This window comes from Sturnus vulgaris, chromosome W (genome assembly GCF_052056855.1).
Source record: "Sturnus vulgaris isolate bStuVul1 chromosome W, bStuVul1.hap1, whole genome shotgun sequence".
NCBI classification, from domain to species: domain Eukaryota; kingdom Metazoa; phylum Chordata; class Aves; order Passeriformes; family Sturnidae; genus Sturnus; species Sturnus vulgaris.
In genome coordinates, this window is record NC_142282.1 from 9,155,302 (window position 1) to 9,170,663 (window position 15,362).

The window sequence follows — 15,362 nt, forward strand, 5'->3', positions numbered from 1 at the left end:
GATGAGATGGGATGGGATGGGATACGTGGGATGGGTTGGGATCCCTGGGATGGGATGGGATGAGATGTGTTGGGATGGGATGGGATGGGGTGGGATGGGATCCCTGGGTTGGGACTGGTTGGGATGGGATACCTGGGATGGGATGGAATCCCTGGGATGAGATCGCTGGGATGGGATGGGATGGGATGGGATGGGATGGGATGGGATGGGATGGGATGGGATGGGATGGGATGGGATGGGATGGGATGGGGTGGGATGGGATGGGATGGGACGGGATGGGATGGGATCCCTGCGATGGGATGGGATGGGATGGGATTGGATGGGATGGGATGGAGTGGGATGGGATTGGATTGGCTACAATGGGTTGGGATGGGATGGGATCCATGGGATGGGATGGGATGGAATGGGATCCCTGGGATGGTACGGAATGGGATCCCTGGGATGGGATGGTATACCTGGTATGGGATCCCTAGGATGGGATGGGATGGGATGGGATAGGATGGGATGGGATGGGGCAGGATGGGATGGGATGGGTTGGGATGGGATGGGATCCCTGGGATGGGATGGGATCCCTGGGATGGGATCTCTGGGATCGGATGGTATCCATGGGAAGGGATGGTTTGGGATGGGATGGAATCCCTGGGATGGGGACCCGGGGATGGGATGGGATCCCTGGGATGGGATCCCTGGAATGTGATCCCTGGGATGGGATGGGATCCCTGGGATGGGATGGAATCCCTGGGATGGGATCCCTGGGATAGGATGGGATCCCTGGGTTGGGATCGAATCCCTGGGATGGCATCCCTGGGATGGGATGGAATCTCTGGGATGGGATCCCTGGGATGGGATTGGATGGGTTGGAATGGGATGGGATCCCTGGGTTGGGATGGGTTCCATGGGATGGGATCCCTGGGATGGGATGGGATGGGATGGGATCCCTGGGATGGGATGGGATGGGATCCCTGGGATGGGATGGGATGGGATGGGATCCTTGGATGGGATCGGATGGGATGCCTGGGATGGGATGGGATGGCATCCGTGGGATGGGATGTGATCCCTGGGATGGGATGGGGTGAGATGGGATGGGATGGGATGGGATCCCTGGGATTGGATGGGATGGGATCCCTGGGATTGGATGGGATGGGATGGGATGGGATACCTGGGATGGGATGGAATCCCTGGGATGAGATCGCTGGGATGGGATGGGATGGTATGGGATCCCTGCGATGGGATGGGATGGTATGGTATCCCTGGGATGGTGTCCCTGGGATGGGATGGGATGGGATTGGATGGGATGGGGTGGGATGGGATGGGATTGGCTACAATGGGTTGGGATGGGATGGGATCAATGGGATGGGATGGGATAGGATGAAATAGGATCCCTGGGATGGTACGGAATGGGATCCCTGGGATGGGATGGGATGGGATGGGATGGGATGGGATGGGATGGGATAGGATGGGATGGGATGGGGTAGGATGGGATGGGATGGGATCCCTGGGATGGGATCGGATGGGCTCCCTGGGATGGGATGGGATCCCTGGGATGGGATGGGATCCCTGGGATGGGATGGGATGAGATGGGATGGGATGGGATGGGATCCCTGGGATGGGATCTCTGGGATCGGATGGTATCCATGGGATGGGATGGGTTGGGATGGGATGGAATCCCTGGGATGGGGACCCGGGGATGGGATGGGATCCCTGGTATGGGATCCCTGGGATGGGATGGGATGGGATGGGATAGGATGGGATGGGATGGGATAGGATGGGATGGGATGGGGTAGGATGGGATGGGATGGGATCCCTGGGATGGGATCGGATGGGCTCCCTGGGATGGGATGGGATCCCTGGGATGGGATGGGATGAGATGGGATGGGATGGGATGAGATGGGATGGGATGGGATGGGATCCCTGGGATGGGATGGGATCCCTGGGATGGGATCCCGGGAATGTGATCCCTGGGATGGGATGGGATCCCTGGGATGGGTTCTCTAGGATGGGATGGTAACCATTGGATGGGATGGGTTGGGATGGGATGGAATCCCTGGGATGGGGACCCGGGAATGCGATCTCTGGTATGGGATCCCTGGGATGGGATGGGATGGGATGGGATGGGATGGGATGGGATGGGATGGGATGGGATGGGATTGGATGGGATCGGATGGGATCCCTGGGATGGGATGGGATCCCTGGGATGGGATGGGATCCCTGGGATGGGATGGGATCCCTGGGATGGGATATCTGGGATGGGATGTGATGGGACGGGATGGGATGGGATGGGGTGGGAAGGGTTGGGATGGGCTACAATGGGATGGGATGGGATGGGATGGGATGGGATGGGATGGGATGGGATGGGATGGGATGGGTTTGGGATGGGATGGGATGGGATGGGATGGGTTTGGATGGGATGGTTTTGGATGGGATGCCATGGCATGGGATCCGCGGGATGAGATGGGATGGGATGGGATACGTGGGATGGGTTGGGATCCCTGGGATGGGATGGGATGAGATGTGTTGGGATGGGATGGGATGGGGTGGGATGGGATCCCTGGGTTGGGACTGGTTGGGATGGGATACCTGGGATGGGATGGAATCCCTGGGATGAGATCGCTGGGATGGGATGGGATGGGATGGGATGGGATGGGATGGGATGGGATGGGATGGGATGGGATGGGATGGGATGGGATGGGGTGGGATGGGATGGGATGGGACGGGATGGGATGGGATCCCTGCGATGGGATGGGATGGGATGGGATGGGATGGGATTGGATGGGATGGGATGGAGTGGGATGGGATTGGATTGGCTACAATGGGTTGGGATGGGATGGGATCCATGGGATGGGATGGGATGGAATGGGATCCCTGGGATGGTACGGAATGGGATCCCTGGGATGGGATGGTATACCTGGGATGGGATGGGATGGGATGGGATGGGATGGGATCCCTGGGATGGGATCCCTGAAATGGGATGCGATGGGATGGGATCCCTGGGATGGGATCGGATGGGATGCCTGGGATGGGATGGGATGGGATCCCTGGGATGGGATGTGATCCCTGGGATGGGATGGGGTGAGATGGGATGGGATGGGATCCCTGGGATTGGATGGGATGGGATCCCTGGGATGGGGACCCGGGGATGGGATGGGATCCCTGGGATGGGATGCCTGGGATGGGATGGGATGGGATGGGATGGGATGGGATGGGATGGGATTGGATGGGATTGGATGGGATGGGATGGGATCCCTGGGATGGGATGGGATGGGATCCCTGGGATGGGATGGGATCCCTGTGATGGGATGGGATCTCTGGGATGCCATGGGATGGGATCGGATGGGATGGGATGGAATGGGATGGGATCGGGTGGGATGGGATTGGTTGGGATGGGATGCGGTCCCTGGGATGGTATGGGATGGGATGGGATGGGATCCCTGGGATGGGATGGGATCCATGGGATGGGATGGAATGTGATGGCGTGGGATGGGATGGGATGGGTTGGGATGGGATGGGATCCCTGGGATGGGATGGGATGGGATCCCTGGGATGGCAACAGATGAAATGGGATCCCTGGGATGGGATGGAATCCCTGGGATGGGATAGCTGGGATGGGACGGGATCCCTGGGATGGGATCCCTGGGAAGGGTTGGGATCCCTGGGGTGGGATCCATGGGATGGGTTACTTGGGATGGGATGGGATCCCTGGGATGGGATCCCTGGAATGTGATCCCTCGTATGGGATGGGATCCCTGGGATGGGATGGAATCCCTGGGATGGGATCCCTGGGATGGGATGGGATGGGATGGGATCCCTGGGATGTTATGGGATCCGTGGGATGTGATGGGATGGGATTCCGGGGATGGGAATGGGTGGGATGGGATGGGATCACAGGGATGGGATGGAATTCCTGGGATGAGATCGCTGGGATGGGATGTGATGGGATGGGATGGAATGGGATGGGATGGGATCCCTGCGATGGGATGGGATGGTATGGGATGGGATCCCTGGGATGGGATCGAATCCCTGGGATGGGATCCCTGGGATAGGATGGGATCCCTGGGTTGGGATCGAATCCCTGGGATGGCATCCCTGGGATGGGATGGAATCTCTGGGATGGGATCCCTGGGATGGGATTGGATGGGTTGGAATGGGATGGGATCCCTGGCTTGGGATGGGTTCCATGGGATGGGATCCCTGGGATGGGATGGGATGGGATGGGATCCCTGGGATGGGATTGGATGGGATGGGATCCCTTGGATGGGATCGGATGGGATGCCTGGGATGGGATGGGATGGGATCCGTGGGATGGGATGTGATCCCTGGGATGGGATGGGGTGAGATGGGATGGGATGGGATGGGATCCCTGGGATTGGATCGGATGGGATCCCTGGGTTAGGATTGGTTGGGATGGGATACCTGGGATGGGATGGAATCCCTGGGATGAGATCGCTGGGATGGGATGTGATGGGATGGGATGGGATGGGATGGGATGGGATGGGATGGGATGGGATGGGATCCCTGGGATGGTGTCCCTGGGATGGGATGGGATGGGATGGGATGGGATCGGGTGGGATGGGATGGAATGGGATGGGATCGGGTGGGATGGGATTGGTTGGGATGGGATGCGGTCCCTGGGATGGTATGGGATGGGATGGGATGGGATCCCTGGGATAGGATGGGATCCCTGGGTTGGGATCGAATCCCTGGGATGCCATCCCTGGGATGGGATGGAATCTCTGGGATGGGATCCCTGGGATGGGATTGGATGGGTTGGAATGGGATGGGATCCCTGGGTTGGGATGGGTTCCATGGGATGGGATCCCTGGGATGGGATGGGATGGGATGGGATGGGATGGGATCCCTGGGATGGGATGGGATGGGATGGGATGGGATCCCTGGGATGGGATGGGATGGGATGGGATCCTTGGATGGGATCGGATGGGATGCCTGGGATGGGATGGGATGGCATCCGTGGGATGGGATGTGATCCCTGCGATGGGATGGGGTGAGATGGGATGGGATGGGATGGGATCCCTGGGATTGGATGGGATGGGATCCCTGGGTTAGGATTGGTTGGGATGGGATACCTGGGATGGAATGGAATCCCTGGGATGAGATCGCTGGGATGGGATGGGATGGGATGGGATCCCTGCGATGGGATGGGATGGTATGGTATCCCTGGGATGGTGTCCCTGTGATGGGATGGGATGGGATGGGATGGGATGGGATGGGATGGGATGGGATGGGATGGGATTGGATGGGATGGGGTGGGATGGGATGGGATTGGCTACAATGGGTTGGGATGGGATGGGATCAATGGGATGGGATGGGATGGGGTGGGAAGGGATGGGATGGGCTACAATGGGATGGGATGGGATGGGATGGGATGGGATGGGATGGGATGGGATGGGATCGGATGGCTATGGATGGGATGGGATCCCTGGGATGGGATGGGATGGGATGGGATGGGATGGGATGGGATGGGATGCCATGGCATGGGATCCGCGGGATGAGATGGGATGGGATGGGATACGTGGGATGGGATGGGATCCCTGGGATGGGATGGGATGAGAGGGGATGGGATGGGATCCCTGGGTTGGGACTGGTTGGGATGGGATACCTGGGATGGGATGGAATCCCTGGGATGAGATCGCTGGGATGGGATGGGATGGGGTGGGATGGGATGGGACGGGATGGGATGGGATGGGATCCCTGCGATGGGATGGGATGGTATGGTATCCCGGGGATGGTGTCCCTGGGATGGGGTGGGATGGGATGGGATGGGATTGGATGGGATGGGGTGGGATGGGATTGGCTAAAATGGGTTGGGATGGGATGGGATCGATGGGATGGGATGGGATGAAATGGGATCCCTGGAATGGTACGGAATGGGATCCCTGGGATGGGATGGGATACCTGGTATGGGATCCCTAGGATGGGATGGGAGGGGATGGGATGGGATGGGATAGGATGGGATGGGATGGGGTAGGATGGGATGGGATGGGTTGGGATGGGATACCTGGGATGGGATGGGATCCCTGGGATGGGATCTCTGGGATGGGATGGTATCCATGGGATGGGATGGGTTGGGATGGGATGGAATCCCTGGGATGGGGACCCGGGGATGGGATGGGATCTCTGGTATGGGATCCCTGGGATGGGATGGGATGGGATGGGATGGGATGGGATGGGATGGGATTGGATGGGATGGGATGGGATGGGATCGGATGGGATCCCTGGGATGGGATGGGATCCCTGGGATGGGATGGGATCCCTGGGATGGGATATCTGGGATGGGATGTGATGGGACGGGACGGGATGGGATGGGATGGGATAGGATGGGATCGGATGGGGTAGGATGGGATGGGATGGGTTGGGATGGGATGGGATACCTGGGATGGGATGGGATCCCTGGGATGGGATCTCTGGGATGGGATGGGATCCCTGGGATGGGATGGGATGAAATGGGATGGGATGGGATGGGATCCCTGGGTTGGGATTGGTTGGGATGGGATACCTGGGATGGGATGGAATCCCTGGGATGAAATCCCTGGGATGGGATGGGATGGGATGGGATGGGATGGGATGGGATGGGATGGAATGGGATGGGATGGCATGGGGTGGGATGGGATGGGATGGGACGGGATGGAATGGGATGGGATCCCTGCGATGGGATGGGATGGGATGGAATGGGATCCCTGGGATGGTACGGAATGGGATCCCTGGGATGGGATGGGATACCTGGTATGGGATCCCTGGGATGGGATGGGATGGGGTAGGATGGGACGGGATGGGATGGGATGGGATCCCTGCGATGGGATGGGATCCCTGGGATGAGATGGGATGGGATTGGATCCCTGGGATGGGATGAGATGGGATTCCAGGGATGGGATCCCTGGATTGTGATCCCTCGTATGGGTTGGGATCCCTGGGATGGGATGGAATCCCTGGAATGGGATCCCGGGGATGGGATGGGATCCCTGGGATGGGATCCCTGGGATGGGATCCCTGGGATGGGATCCCTCGTATGGGTTGGGATCCCTGGGATGGGATGGAATCCCTGGAATGGGATCCCGGGGATGGGATGGGATCCCTGGGATGGGATGGGATGAGATGGGATGGGATGGGATGGGATGGGATCCCTGGATTGGGATGGGTTCCATGGGATGGGATCCCAGGGATGGGATGGGATGGGATGGGATGGGATGGGATGGGATGGGATGGGAGAGGATCTCTGGGATTGGATCCCTGGGATGAGATGGGATCCCTGGGATGGGATGGGATGGGATGGGATGGGATGGGATCCCTGGGATGGGATGGGATGAGAAGGGATGGGATGGGATGGGATGGGATGGGATCCCTGGATTGGGATGGCTTCCATGGGATGGGATCCCTGGGATGGGATGGGATGGGATGGGATGGGATGGGAGAGGATCTCTGGGATTGGATCCCTGGGATGAGATGGAATCCCTGGGATGGGATCCCTGGGATGGGATGGAATCCCTGGGATGGGATCCCTGGGATGGGATGGGATGGGATCCCTGGGATGTTATGGGATCCGTGGGATGTGATGGGATGGGATTCCGGGGATGGGAATGGGTGGGATGGGATGGGATCACAGGGATGGGATGGAATTCCTGGGATGAGATCGCTGGGATGGGATGTGATGGGATGGGATGGAATGGGATGGGATGGGATCCCTGCGATGGGATGGGATGGTATGGGATGGGATCCCTGGGATGGGATCGGATGGGATGGGATGGGTTGGGATGGTATGGTATCCCTGGGATGGTGTCCCTGGGATGGGATGGGATGGGATGGGATGGGATGGAATCCCTGGGATGGGGACCCGGGGATGGGATGGGATCCCTGGTATGGGATCCCTGGGATGGGATGGGATGGGATGGGATGGGATAGGATGGGATGGGATGGGATCCCTGGGATGGGATGGGATCCCTGGGATGGGATCCCGGGAATGTGATCCCTGGGATGGGATGGGATCCCTGGGATGGGATGGAATCCCTGGGATGGGATCCCTGGGATAGGATGGGATCCCTGGGTTGGGATCGAATCCCTGGGATGGCATCCCTGGGATGGGATGGAATCTCTGGGATGGGATCCCTGGGATGGGATTGGATGGGTTGGAATGGGATGGGATCCCTGGGTTGGGATGGGTTCCATGGGATGGGATCCCTGGGATGGGATGGGATGGGATGGGATCCCTGGGATGGGATTGGATGGGATGGGATCCCTTGGATGGGATCGGATGGGATGCCTGGGATGGGATGGGATGGGATCCCTTGGATGGGATCGGATGGGATCCCTGGGATGGGATGGGATGGGATCCCTGGGATGGGATTGGATGGGATGGGATCCCTTGGATGGGATCGGATGGGATGCCTGGGATGGGATGGGATGGGATCCGTGGGATGGGATGTGATCCCTGGGATGGGATGGGGTGAGATGGGATGGGATGGGATGGGATCCCTGGGATTGGATCGGATGGGATGGGATGGGTTGGGATGGTATGGTATCCCTGGGATGGTGTCCCTGGGATGGGATGGGATGGGATGGGATGGGATGGGATGGGATGGGATGGGATGGGGTGGGATGGGATTGGATGGGATGGGGTGGGATGGGATGGGATTGGCTACAATGGTTTGGGATGGGATGGGATCGATGGGATGGGATGGGATGGGATGGAATGGGATCCCTGGGATGGTACGGAATGGGATCCCTGGGATGGGATACCTGGTATGGGATCCCTACGATGGGATGGGATGGGATGGGATGGGATGGGATGGGATGGGATAGGATAGGATGGGATGGGATGGGGTAGGATGGGATGGGATGGGTTGGGATGGGATCCCTGGGATGGGATCCCTGGGATGGGATCTCTGGGATCGGATGGTATCCATGGGATGGGATGGGTTGGGATGGGATGGAATCCCTGGGATGGGGACCCGGGGATGGGATGGGATCCCTGGTATGGGATCCCTGGGATGGGATGGGATGGGATGGGATGGGATGGGATGGGATAGGATGGGATGGGATGGGATCCCTGGGATGGGATGGGATCCCTGGGATGGGATCCCGGGAATGTGATCCCTGGGATGGGATGGGATCCCTGGGATGGGATGGAATCCCTGGGATGGGATCCCTGGGATAGGATGGGATCCCTGGGTTGGGATCGAATCCCTGGGATGGCATCCCTGGGATGGGATGGAATCTCTGGGATGGGATCCCTGGGATGGGATTGGATGGGTTGGAATGGGATGGGATCCCTGGGTTGGGATGGGTTCCATGGGATGGGATCCCTGGGATGGGATGGGATGGGGTGGGATCCCTGGGATGGGATTGGATGGGATGGGATCCCTTGGATGGGATCGGATGGGATGCCTGGGATGGGATGGGATGGGATCCGTGGGATGGGATGTGATCCCTGGGATGGGATGGGGTGAGATGGGATGGGATGGGATGGGATGGGATCCCTGGGATTGGATCGGATGGGATCCCTGGGTTAGGATTGGTTGGGATGGGATACCTGGGATGGGATGGAATCCCTGGGATGAGATCGCTGGGATGGGATGTGATGGGATGGGATGGGATGGGATGGGATGGGATGGGATGGGATGGGATGGGATCCCTGGGATGGTGTCCCTGGGATGGGATGGGATGGGATGGGATGGGATGGGATGGGATCGGGTGGGATGGGATTGGTTGGGATGGGATGCGGTCCCTGGGATGGTATGGGATGGGATGGGATGGGATCCCTGGGATGGGATGGGATCCATGGGATGGGATGGAATGTGATGGGGTGGGATGGGATGGGATGGGTTGGGATGGGATGGGATCCCTGGGATGGGATGGGATGGGATGGGATCCCTGGGATGGGAACAGATGAAATGGGATCCCTGGGATGGGATGGAATCCCTGGGATGGGATAGCTGGGATGGGATGGGATGGGATGGGATGGGATCCCTGGGAAGGGTTGGGATCCCTGGGGTGGGATCCATGGGATGGGTTACTTGGGATGGGATGGGATCCCTGGGATGGGATGGAATCCCTGGGATGGGATCCCTGGGATGGGATGGGATGGGATGGGATGGGATCCCTGGGATGGGATCGGATGGGATGGGATGGGATCCCTGGGATGGGATCGGATGGGATGGGATGGGTTGGGATGGTATGGTATCCCTGGGATGGTGTCCCTGGGATGGGATGGGATGGGATGGGATGGGATGGGATGGGATGGGATGGGATGGGGTGGGATGGGATTGGATGGGATGGGGTGGGATGGGATGGGATTGGCTACAATGGTTTGGGATGGGATGGGATCGATGGGATGGGATGGGATGGGATGGAATGGGATCCCTGGGATGGTACGGAATGGGATCCCTGGGATGGGATGCCTGGTATGGGATCCCTACGATGGGATGGGATGGGATGGGATGGGATGGGATGGGATAGGATAGGATGGGATGGGATGGGGTAGGATGGGATGGGATGGGATGGGGTAGGATGGGATGGGATGGGTTGGGATGGGATGGGATCCCTGGGATGGGATCCCTGGGATGGGATCTCTGGGATCGGATGGTATCCATGGGATGGGATGGGTTGGGATGGGATGGAATCCCTGGGATGGGGACCCGGGGATGGGATGGGATCCCTGGTATGGGATCCCTGGGATGGGATGGGATGGGATGGGATAGGATGGGATGGGATGGGATCCCTGGGATGGGATGGGATCCCTGGGATGGGATCCCGGGAATGTGATCCCTGGGATGGGATGGGATCCCTGGGATGGGATGGAAGCTCTGGGATGGGATCCCTGGGATGGGATTGGATGGGTTGGAATGGGATGGGATCCCTGGGTTGGGATGGGTTCCATGGGATGGGATCCCTGGGATGGGATGGGATGGGATGGGATCCCTGGGATGGGATTGGATGGGATGCCTGGGATGGGATGGGATGGGATCCGTGGGATGGGATGTGATCCCTGGGATGGGATGGGGTGAGATGGGATGGGATGGGATGGGATCCCTGGGATTGGATTGGTTGGGATGGGATCCCTTGGATGGGATCGGATGGGATGCCTGGGATGGGATGGGATGGGATGGGATGGGATGGGATGGGATGGGTTGGGATGGGATGGGTTCCCTGGGATGGGGTGGGATCCCTGGGATGGGTTCTCTAGGATGGGATGGTAACCATTGGATGGGATGGGTTGGGATGGGATGGAATCCCTGGGATGGGGACCCGGGAATGCGATCTCTGGTATGGGATCCCTGGGATGGGATGGGATGGGATGGGATGGGATGGGATGGGATGGGATGGGATGGGATGGGATGGGATGGGATGGGATTGGATGGGATGGGATGGGATCGGATGGGATCCCTGGGATGGGATGGGATCCCTGGGATGGGATGGGATCCCTGGGATGGGATATCTGGGATGGGATGTGATGGGACGGGATGGGATGGGATGGGGTGGGAAGGGTTGGGATGGGCTACAATGGGATGGGATGGGATGGGATGGGATGGGATGGGATGGGATGGGATGGGATGGGATGGGATGGGATGGGTTTGGGATGGGATGGGATGGGATGGGATGGGATGGGTTTGGATGGGATGGTTTTGGATGGGATGCCATGGCATGGGATCCGCGGGATGAGATGGGATGGGATGGGATACGTGGGATGGGTTGGGATCCCTGGGATGGGATGGGATGAGATGTGTTGGGATGGGATGGGATGGGGTGGGATGGGATCCCTGGGTTGGGACTGGTTGGGATGGGATACCTGGGATGGGATGGAATCCCTGGGATGAGATCGCTGGGATGGGATGGGATGGGATGGGATGGGATGGGATGGGATGGGATGGGATGGGGTGGGATGGGATGGGATGGGACGGGATGGGATGGGATCCCTGCGATGGGATGGGATGGGATGGGATGGGATGGGATTGGATGGGATGGGATGGAGTGGGATGGGATTGGATTGGCTACAATGGGTTGGGATGGGATGGGATCCATGGGATGGGATGGGATGGAATGGGATCCCTGGGATGGTACGGAATGGGATCCCTGGGATGGGATGGTATACCTGGTATGGGATCCCTAGGATGGGATGGGATGGGATAGGATGGGATGGGATGGGGCAGGATGGGATGGGATGGGTTGGGATGGGATGGGATCCCTGGGATGGGATGGGATCCCTGGGATGGGATCTCTGGGATCGGATGGTATCCATGGGAAGGGATGGTTTGGGATGGGATGGAATCCCTGGGATGGGGACCCGGGGATGGGATCCCTGGGATGGGATCCCTGGAATGTGATCCCTGGGATGGGATGGGATCCCTGGGATGGGATGGAATCCCTGGGATGGGATCCCTGGGATAGGATGGGATCCCTGGGTTGGGATCGAATCCCTGGGATGCCATCCCTGGGATGGGATGGAATCTCTGGGATGGGATCCCTGGGATGGGATTGGATGGGTTGGAATGGGATGGGATCCCTGGGTTGGGATGGGTTCCATGGGATGGGATCCCTGGGATGGGATGGGATGGGATGGGATGGGATGGGATCCCTGGGATGGGATGGGATGGGATCCCTGGGATGGGATGGGATGGGATGGGATCCTTGGATGGGATCGGATGGGATGCCTGGGATGGGATGGGATGGCATCCGTGGGATGGGATGTGATCCCTGGGATGGGATGGGGTGAGATGGGATGGGATGGGATGGGATCCCTGGGATTGGATGGGATGGGATCCCTGGGATTGGATGGGATGGGATGGGATGGGATACCTGGGATGGGATGGAATCCCTGGGATGAGATCGCTGGGATGGGATGGGATGGTATGGGATCCCTGCGATGGGATGGGATGGTATGGTATCCCTGGGATGGTGTCCCTGGGATGGGATGGGATGGGATTGGATGGGATGGGGTGGGATGGGATGGGATTGGCTACAATGGGTTGGGATGGGATGGGATCAATGGGATGGGATGGGATAGGATGAAATAGGATCCCTGGGATGGTACGGAATGGGATCCCTGGGATGGGATGGGATGGGATGGGATGGGATGGGATGGGATGGGATGGGATGGGATGGGATGGGATAGGATGGGATGGGATGGGGTAGGATGGGATGGGATGGGATCCCTGGGATGGGATGGGATGGGCTCCCTGGGATGGGATGGGATCCCTGGGATGGGATGGGATCCCTGGGATGGGATGGGATGAGATGGGATGGGATGGGATGGGATGGGATCCCTGGGATGGGATCTCTGGGATCGGATGGTATCCATGGGATGGGATGGGTTGGGATGGGATGGAATCCCTGGGATGGGGACCCGGGGATGGGATGGGATCCCTGGTATGGGATCCCTGGGATGGGATGGGATGGGATGGGATAGGATGGGATGGGATGGGATCCCTGGGATGGGATGGGATCCCTGGGATGGGATCCCGGGAATGTGATCCCTGGGATGGGATGGGATCCCTGGGATGGGATGGAATCCCTGGGATGGGATCCCTGGGATAGGATGGGATCCCTGGGTTGGGATCGAATCCCTGGGATGGCATCCCTGGGATGGGATTGGATGGGTTGGAATGGGATGGGATCCCTGGGTTGGGATGGGTTCCATGGGATGGGATCCCTGGGATGGGATGGGATGGGATCCCTGGGATGGGATTGGATGGGATGGGATCCCTTGGATGGGATCGGATGGGATGCCTGGGATGGGATGGGATGGGATCCGTGGGATGGGATGTGATCCCTGGGATGGGATGGGGTGAGATGGGATGGGATGGGATGGGATCCCTGGGATTGGATCGGATGGGATGGGATGGGTTGGGATGGTATGGTATCCCTGGGATGGTGTCCCTGGGATGGGATGGGATGGGATGGGATGGGATGGGATGGGGTGGGATGGGATTGGATGGGATGGGGTGGGATGGGATGGGATTGGCTACAATGGTTTGGGATGGGGTGGGATCGATGGGATGGGATGGGATGGGATGGAATGGGATCCCTGGGATGGTACGGAATGGGATCCCTGGGATGGGATACCTGGTATGGGATCCCTACGATGGGATGGGATGGGATGGGATGGGATGGGATGGGATAGGATAGGATGGGATGGGATGGGGTAGGATGGGATGGGATGGGTTGGGATGGGATGGGATCCCTGGGATGGGATCCCTCGTATGGGTTGGGATCCCTGGGATGGGATGGAATCCCTGGAATGGGATCCCGGGGATGGGATGGGATCCCTGGGATGGGATGGGATGAGATGGGATGGGATGGGATGGGATCCCTGGATTGGGATGGGTTCCATGGGATGGGATCCCTGGGATGGGATGGGATGGGATGGGATGGGATGGGATGGGATGGGATGGGAGAGGATCTCTGGGATTGGATCCCTGGGATGAGATGGGATCCCTGGGATGGGATGGGATGGGATGGGATGGGATGGGATGGGATGGGATCCCTGGGATGGGATGGGATGAGAAGGGATGGGATGGGATGGGATGGGATGGGATCCCTGGATTGGGATGGCTTCCATGGGATGGGATCCCTGGGATGGGATGGGATGGGATGGGATGGGATGGGAGAGGATCTCTGGGATTGGATCCCTGGGATGAGATGGAATCCCTGGGATGGGATCCCTGGGATGGGATGGAATCCCTGGGATGGGATCCCTGCGATGGGATGGGATGGGATCCCTGGGATGTTATGGGATCCGTGGGATGTGATGGGATGGGATTCCGGGGATGGGAATGGGTGGGATGGGATGGGATCACAGGGATGGGATGGAATTCCTGGGATGAGATCGCTGGGATGGGATGTGATGGGATGGGATGGAATGGGATGGGATGGGATCCCTGCGATGGGATGGGATGGTATGGGATGGGATCCCTGGGATGGGATCGGATGGGATGGGATGGGTTGGGATGGTATGGTATCCCTGGGATGGTGTCCCTGGGATGGGATGGGATGGGATGGGATGGGATGGAATCCCTGGGATGGGGACCCGGGGATGGGATGGGATCCCTGGTATGGGATCCCTGGGATGGGATGGGATGGGATGGGATGGGATAGGATGGGATGGGATGGGATCCCTGGGATGGGATGGGATCCCTGGGATGGGATCCCGGGAATGTGATCCCTGGGATGGGATGGGATCCCTGGGATGGGATGGAATCCCTGGGATGGGATCCCTGGGATAGGATGGGATCCCTGGGTTGGGATCAAATCCCTGGGATGGCATCCCTGGGATGGGATGGAATCTCTGGGATGGGATCCCTGGGATGGGATTGGATGGGTTGGAATGGGATGGGATCCCTGGGTTGGGATGGGTTCCA